The sequence below is a fragment of the Nanorana parkeri genome, unplaced genomic scaffold (genome assembly GCF_000935625.1).
Source record: "Nanorana parkeri isolate BGI_ZX_2015 unplaced genomic scaffold, ASM93562v1 scaffold1714, whole genome shotgun sequence".
Lineage (NCBI taxonomy): Eukaryota > Metazoa > Chordata > Amphibia > Anura > Dicroglossidae > Nanorana > Nanorana parkeri.
In genome coordinates, this window is record NW_017307982.1 from 216307 (window position 1) to 224632 (window position 8326).

The window sequence follows — 8326 nt, forward strand, 5'->3', positions numbered from 1 at the left end:
CCAACAGGTCACCTGTAAAACAAATGTGGATATACTCACCTTTCCAGTGGCCCATGTATTGAAAAGCCACTGCATCTCCCCTTCCCAGCTCCTGCAACTATTTGACCATCAGATGGGTCATATACTTTTTCTCCCTGCAGGCTGCCCTGCTTCTTCCTGCCAGTTCATACATCCTGTAATTTGGTATCAGCCAATGGGAGGTTCATACATCCTGTAATTTGGTATCAGCCAACTAACGGGGAGAGCAAGTATCCTACACACCTGAACATGTAAATGAAAGGCAGTTTTTAAATACACAGGCTGCTGGAAAGGTTAGTATATTCAGGCTTCTTTTACAGATTACCTAATAGCTGGAAAAGACCATGCGGTGACAGGGTGACATTAATATGGGGTGTTGATTTACTAAAAAAGGTGAAGCTGTTTGTTTAGCAAAGTGAAAGTTCATTTCAAACAGTGTATGCCCATTTTGCCAAGTAATTCATAAGTAAATAAGGTGAACCTGTGTTCACTTTAAATACCCAATCAAAGTGAACATTCACTGAAAATCAACTCCTTTAAGCCACTGACTTTGAGCAAATATGCATATACAGTATATGGACTTTGATTGACTAATGGTTTTTCGCCAGATTTTTTTATTTGCATACGTATTCTAGCTCAGTGACTTAGCAAAATTATAAAGCCAATAGCTCAGCATAACATCCAGGTAACTAGCATTTTCAGAAGAAGGTCAGCAATGGTAAGCTCTATATTTTTCTAATGGCAGGTTCATGTTAAGATCTGGATTACAGCGTTTCTTAAATAGCTTTTTGCATTGTCTACAGTTTATCTACTCTTCCTAGGTTAGATTTCCTCATAGATCCCTAAAGTACAGTATACTTAGTGGTAAATTGGATTTCTTAAGGGCAGGGAGAAATGTAAAAAGGTTATTATCTGTTAAGAGCCTCCGCATATTTTAGTCTTACATAGATATATAGATGGCTAGATACAGTATATAAACGGCACAATTTTATGCTAGAGCTCTAATCTCATGGACCTATCCTTCAAGGTTTTTGCTCGCAGAGAGAATGATCTGTTTTTATTTACAAGGCTTGCCGTTTTTATGTTTTTCTTCTGAGCTTCTGGACTTGATAATAAAGAATGAAAAATGGTTATGAGACAAAGTTTGATTTATGACAGTAGCTGAACTTTGTATTTCGTCCAATATGCACATGTACTTTGACCAAGATGACAGATTGATGTTAGCGTTACAAGTATAACCTTTTCATGTTGTTTGGACACTGTGTTTTCTGTTTACCATATCATTGGTGAATTAGTCACCATGAAGGATACGTAACTGACTCATGTCTTTTCCTTGCTAGACAGGGCTACGATGACCTGGAAAAGCAACTCAAAGAGGTTTTCATGGAGAGAAGTAGCATCCTCCGGCAACTTTCCAAAACGTCCAAGGAACTGGAGGGCATCAAAGGAAATCACCAGGTAAGGATGATTGCAGTGAGGGTGCATTTTCATGTTTAAAGTGTATATAAACCCAAAAAAAGGATATTTAATACAATTTATTTCATTATATATATATTACATTTAATATCATTTAATATATTGCAGTTTACCAGTCTTGTGGTGGTAACATTAGTTTTCTGTCTTCAGGCTTTTTCTATTTATTTTAATCTGATAAACCTGCAAATAACACCGTTTATGTCCCTTGATATCTACAGTATGCCTTTTTTTCTTCACTGTACTTTTTCTTCACTGGAACCCCACACCCAAAAAAATTGCCAACCAGACTCTTGATCCGAGCAAAGGCCTGGAAGGGCAGGAAAGGGGGGGACGAGCGACCAGCCCCCCTCCCTGCCCTACCAGGCCACATGCCCTTGGAACTGGGAGGGTGCTTTTCCAGGGTTGCCCCGATGTCGACAAGGGCCAATGGGGACAAAGGCCTCTTCCCCACAAGCCCCACAAGCCCTGGGGCGTTGGTTGTGGGGGTTCGGGCAGGGGGGCTTATTCACATCAGGGTGACCCTTTAATAAAGGGGCACCCAGATGTGGCACCCCTCTTGTGAATGAGCAAGGGGTACTTGTACATTCACCTCTACTCATTCACTAAAGGGTTAAAATAAAATGAAAATAAAAACACCACAGACGGCATTTTTTTTCTGCTCGCACGCGCCCCCTAGCAAGCGCACGGGCAGAAAAAACCCGTCCAATGTGAAGAGCCGTTACCAGCTGTTTCACATATACCCGATCGGCGGTTCTATAGCCTGCCGATCATGTATATGTGCTGGCTGCGTGCCCCCCCTCGAGTGCTGCCGCCGCCGTTGCGCTCCCTCCTGACCCCTCCCCTTCAATCCTGGGATCCGCTGCCCCATCTGCAGCCTGGAACCGGCTTGGGAGCTTGGGAGGGTGTCAGGAGGTAAGATGGGAGGGAGATCAGCATCTTCCTCCTTAATGACCTTCCTCCGTGCTGTGAATGCAGAAGTGATGTGTATTACATATATATATAGCCAGAGAGAAGAAGCTGATGAAGCAGATCCCCAGGTGACATTAGGGGTCTAGAAGACCCCTAAAGTCTCCATAAAGGGGACCTGTCAGTGTGCCTTTGCTATTATATAGGGGGATTGTTATTCCTCTATGTAATAGCAATAACAATACGTGTAAAAAAATTAATAAATATAAATAAATAAAGTTTAAAAAAAAAAAAATTCTTAAGTCCCCCACCCCCACGTTTACGCACATATAAACGTAAAAAAGCGTCCGGTGCACCAGCACGCGAAAACTACAATTGCGCTACACACGTTACATATCAAAAAACAAAAGACATTTTTTTGACAAGTCTTTTATTTTATTTTTTTTAATGGATCCACCAACGTAATCCAGTGCCAATCACAACGTCCAGCATTGTCCTTGATGATAACTTGAGGAAATAAAAAATGAAACAAGAAAAAATAAATAGAAATAATTAAAAAAAACTCTGCCTGCCAACCCATCCACTCTCGAAGAACTCCCGCTGCAAAATGGCATTCTGACAGATGCCGGCAAAATATAAACAATTGGGCGGATCTAGGGGTGACAGCTAGCTAGCTCCTCCCAACTGTTTACAATTGTATGGCACCAGGTGAGCCATGATTGGGAAAAGTAATCATTACTTTGCCCAATCATAGCTTTTCAGTGCACTGTGCCATGATTGGGCAAAGTCTTGTACCTGATCTGTGGTCAGGTGCAAGGCTTTAGCCAATCAGGGCTTAACAATGCACTGTGCGGTGCGCAGTACCTTGTGGCGCTTGCGGGTGAACAGTCCACCAAACGCCCTGATAGTTTGAGTGCTCGCCGAACACATAAACTAGCAATGTTTGAGTCAAAGGGGTTGATTTACTAACCTTATAAACACACCACGAACATGTATACACCTCTGTAGTGTGTTCCCTCCCAGCATGATCTATGGGTGGAATCTAAACACCTTTGTAGTGTGTACACACCCAGCAGGTGTGTTGTGCAAAGCCCTGCCCTGAATTGCAAGGTGATGTTGTGTAAATTAGCTCTACATTGTGTTGCTTCCGTTGATGAATGCAGGAATGTAAATGCATGAGCTAACCATTTTTGTCTAATCTGTTAAGCAGCATTATATATGCATCATGTGCATGATTTTTCCATATATGGCATTAGTGGAAATATGCTTATAGAGACTTTTTGGTTGATAAATACGCTTTGCTGTGTAAAAATCACACGCACCTGGTGCGTGCGTGTGTTTAGGTTAGTAAATCACCCCCAATCTCTTGTTTGCCTCGAACATCCAGCCCATCCCTACTTACTGCACACATGGAAGTGATTTGGTAACTTTACAGTTGCCCAAATAATTTTCAGTAGAAAGTCAATAGTTGGCTGTTTGTGTACATGCTGCCACTGTTGCCGATATATGACATATGTCGGTGGCAGTGAAAGGGTTAAAGAGAAACTGAACTGGTAAAGTTGTGCCAAAAGAAACCAGGCAGAGGGCCAATGACTAGTCAGCAGTATTGCCTTTGGTCTTCCTGCAGCTGATCTTTATCCAATACTGACTTACCATTCCTTGTTCTGCACTGTGTCTCTGTGTGGAGACATCCATCTTGGTAGAAGCAAGGCTTTGCTTACTCATGTCAGTCTCCAGCGAGCAGAACAGTGAGCAGCACAGTAATAATATCAGCAAATCTCAGTTCAAATCTCCTGAGACTGGCAGTCAGAGGCACATTTGCTTTATCTCACAATGGACATATACAGCTGTAGACATGGGAGTGCCTAGGCAGTGCCTGTAGATTTCAGTGTACTGCTTAGGCACAATACCAATTCAAAAATTTCCCCTATAACATATAAAATATTCTCTTTTTGATTTGACTTCCAGTTCACACGTGTGTATTGTTTCACAGAGTTTACACTCTTATTTTCACAGTTAAAATTTTTTTTTTCCCTTCCTAGTCCACGAAAAACAATGAAGCATCATCCAAGAGTGATGTTCAAAAGCTTTTGGAATTAGAAGAAAGGCAGAGGTAAGACAAACAATCAAATTCACAGAGAAATGTAACAAAGATCTGCACAAAATGTAGTCCATTATTTTATGTTGTATGTAGTGGTTCACACAGACAGGTGCTTCCAGTGTGCCTGATTTCTGTTTGCTCCAAGCTTCGTATGAAGGAAACTGAGTGGAGCTCACCCATGTCACTTGTTGGATATATTAAACCCTATGGACAGCTGCATTTTAATCAGCCTCTTTTGTGCAGGAATGGTTTACACAAACCCTAAGGGCTACTCCATACATGTTAATCCTTTTCTTCTGCCCTATGAATGTTAACTGGAGCTATCTGAGCAACAGATGCTATTTGTATGCACAGTTTTAGCTATATATGAATATAGCCTCTAAACAGAGATAATTCAACAGTCATTTAGTGAATGGATAGTTGCATAGTTAAATAGGTAGCTAGGTTGAACAGCACAAGTCCATCAATTTCAACGTAATGATATCCTTTTAAGATTCACTGTTCTGAGCTTATTTAGTGGATTCCCACCATCATAGTACAGTTGAAAATGTCCTTAATCTAGATAAGTGGTTCATTCTTTGGACTCCCACATTGGTATGAGAAAAACATACTTGCCTTGGAAACCCATTATATTAGGCTGTAAGTGCCAATTTCACAGGTAAGGATGCATCACTTAGGCAAGCCAGCAAGGGAGCTTTTTTACTGCATTAACACAACAAAAAAGAAAAACATCCCAAGCACTGCTGTGCTGCTGAAATAAAAAAAGTATTCCCAAATAAAGAGTTTGCTGGGCTACATCGAATTCTCCTTTTAAATGCCAAGTTTTGCCTTGTGTCACACAGAGTGAGCATATGCACCACTAGTAGTATGCATTTCATACTTTGAGAAACATTGTTAAAGTTTCTAAAAAAAGATAAGAAATGATTTTCTTAAACGAGACATTGATACCTTTCCCATGGAGAGCAAAGTGTAGAGCAGGCCATACAACTATAGATTATCTGCAGATTTTCTCTATATAAGATGGAAAGAGTGCAACAGATTCCTCCATCTTTGCTAAACTGTGTGGATGGAGGAATCTCCCACTGGGCCACGCTTCAGTATCATGCTAGTCACCCCCGCTGGCTCTCAAAACACCTGAACAGCCTGCATCCAATCAGATTTTTCAGATATTTTGAGAGCCAGCAGGGCTAACAAGCAAGCCCAGTTGGAGATTCCTCCATTCACAAAGTTTAGTGGAGATGGAGGAATCTGTTGCACTTTTTCCATCTGACCATAGAAAATCTGCAGATAATCTATAGGTGTATGGCCAGCTTTAGTGTCTTTGTAACCCCCCCCCCAAAAAAAAAAATCCCTTAAACTTACCTTGTCAGCATTCCTTTGACAATTCTTCCTCCATCACAGCACTAGAATCCCTAGTGTTTACACTTGTGTGAAACCCTAAGAGGACTTGTGGCATCACTCCCTTGGTAATATAGCAGTGCTTGGGCTTAACAATTGGCTGCTAGACCTGAGCACTGTCAGATGGAAGGAGGTTGTATGCTCTGCATAGTAGGAAATATGAGGTATTGATGATGGCTATGATCAGGGTAGCCATCAGGGGGGTACGGTCGATACTCATGTAAGGGGCCTGGGCAGCCTGGGGGGCCCGCCCGGGACCCTTACATGAGTATCGGCCGATGGTGAAGAACGAGGAGGCGGACGAGCCCCTGCAGTGGAGGCCTGGCCCTAGCAGCGCAGGGCCCCAGCATTGCCGCTCCAGCGACTTTGAGACAAGCTGGGGCCCCATCAGCGACGCTGCTCGTGACGTCACTTCCGGCCAGTCCAGCGGCAGAGGAGGCCTGGTGTGCAGGTAAGAGAAGCTAGGAAGGAGGGAGGGAGGGGATGCAGCCCGGACCAGACTAAGCACTAAGCTCTGCGTCCAGCAGGTCACTAAACCCTGCATCCAGCGGCTCACTAAGCCATGTGTGCAGCGGGTCACTAAGCCCTGCGCCCAGAGGGTCACTCAGCCCTGCATCCAGCGGGTCACTAAGCCCTGCATCCAGCGGGTCACTAAGCCCTGCGTATGAGCATCAGGGGTTCAGGAGGGACTTTTAAAAAGACACTGTCAATTTACCCAGAATGGATAAAGTGACAGTGTCTCTTTAAGCTGTTTCTCATTAGGAATATAAATGAGAAAAAGGTATAATCTCGATCTTTTTTCTTTGTGATGACTAACTTTTAAAAATTCTAAAGCATATCCCATATTCCTAGGGAAGACCTAAAAGTCAGAATCATAAAACATGTGTTTCAAACATTGCAGAACCAAAAAAAATTGGGTTGAAAATTTATAGCATTCTATTGTAAATCTTTACAATTTCAGTGACTTCATTTCTTTTGTGATCTGACTGCACTGAAGTACAGAGCTTCACTCTCAGAGACTTTTCAATTTGTAAAATTAATCTATTTTCTATTTGAGTGGTATATGCAGAAGATTTTATAAATCTGTGTTTTTTTTAAATCTTTTTTTCCCTAAGTAAAATGAAAGTACAATTTTCTACAAAATAGAGCTTATAAAAGCAAAGCATGCTAAACCTTTTACAAATCTTCACTTGACTGATCTTGACGCTTGCAAAGCCATAAATTACATGGACATGTCTACATGTATTCTAGATTAATGCTATACAATATATTAGAAGTTTATAAAAATGTTTTACCAGTTTCATTTTTTTTTTTTTTTTTAAACTCTAATGAAATTTTCTAAAAATGCAGGGACTTAAATTGAGTATGTGACCACCTATGGACATGCAAGCATTTACTGTATGTATTCTTAACAAGCAATACATGGGCTTTGAACAAGCTCTCACTGGACTCTGTAGCTGCATGCACAGTGGAGCAATTAAGACAGCTGTGTCAACCAGTCTAGGTTCAAAGTTCTGGCTGTGGGTCATGAAACTCTAGCAAGCATACTGAAAAGCTGTGAACAGCTGAAATGACTGCTATAGTTATCACTAATGGGCCAGATTGGTTCCCGATCATCAGTGAAATCCAGAACTGTTACTAAAAGTCATGACTGAGAGTCACATGCTACCGATGTCAGCCATGTCAACTGATGCTCTGCAAAGTGGGCACTAGGCATCAGCCTAGGGAACTTTTATATACAGATGGCTGGCACAAAGGAGTTAAAGGCAAAGTACAGTATTTTGTACATAAAGAGGTAAATATAAAATGTAGGATATACAGTCATGTTAAAAGTAAGTACAGCCCATGGAAATCGTTGACTTTTTCAATATATTTATACAGGCAAACATTATATCTTCCTATACAAAGGAACAGATTGTTTCCGCAGTGGGCTGTGCAAGGACCCAGTGGGGAGAAAAAAGGGGGCTTTTTAGAAACCAGTCCAGACCTCGTATATAAAAGTCTTAGAAAAACATTTATTCACTAAATTGTTGTATACATAATTTAGAACCAAAAAATAAAGTACAAAATCATGTCATCAATAAAAATATATATCATTAATAAAAATACATATTGAATATGCAGGTTCACCGTTAGGTGACAATACCGTGCGGTTACAAGATATGCGGTAACTTACTTTCAGATGATGTAAACGCTCCTATAGGTCCCTACATGTTTCGCCCCCAAGAAGGGGCTTCTTCAGGGGAAAGAAGGCAGATCTCCGGGAGAACTGCATTCCTATGATAAAAATGGTAAACCCGTATACAGGGATATTAGAGACGTGGAACTGCACCCAACTCACATATAAGATCACTTGTTTACATTGGTGTAAAACAGTAAGATCATACACACAGTATAAAAGTAAAAAATAAGAATCAAAGTTGGATA

General features: G+C 41.3%; 1 long non-coding RNA gene across 1 annotated transcript in view; it reads left to right on the forward strand.

The window, feature by feature from the left end:
- The first annotated feature begins 1360 nt into the window (after window positions 1-1360).
- The window catches only part of LOC108799397, a 12066-nt gene continuing 5100 nt past the window's right edge, over window positions 1361-8326 (forward strand). The window contains exons 1-2 of the long non-coding RNA XR_001942028.1: window positions 1361-1476; window positions 4443-4513. This is a non-coding gene — a long non-coding RNA (uncharacterized LOC108799397). The remainder of the gene's footprint in view (window positions 1477-4442; window positions 4514-8326) is intronic.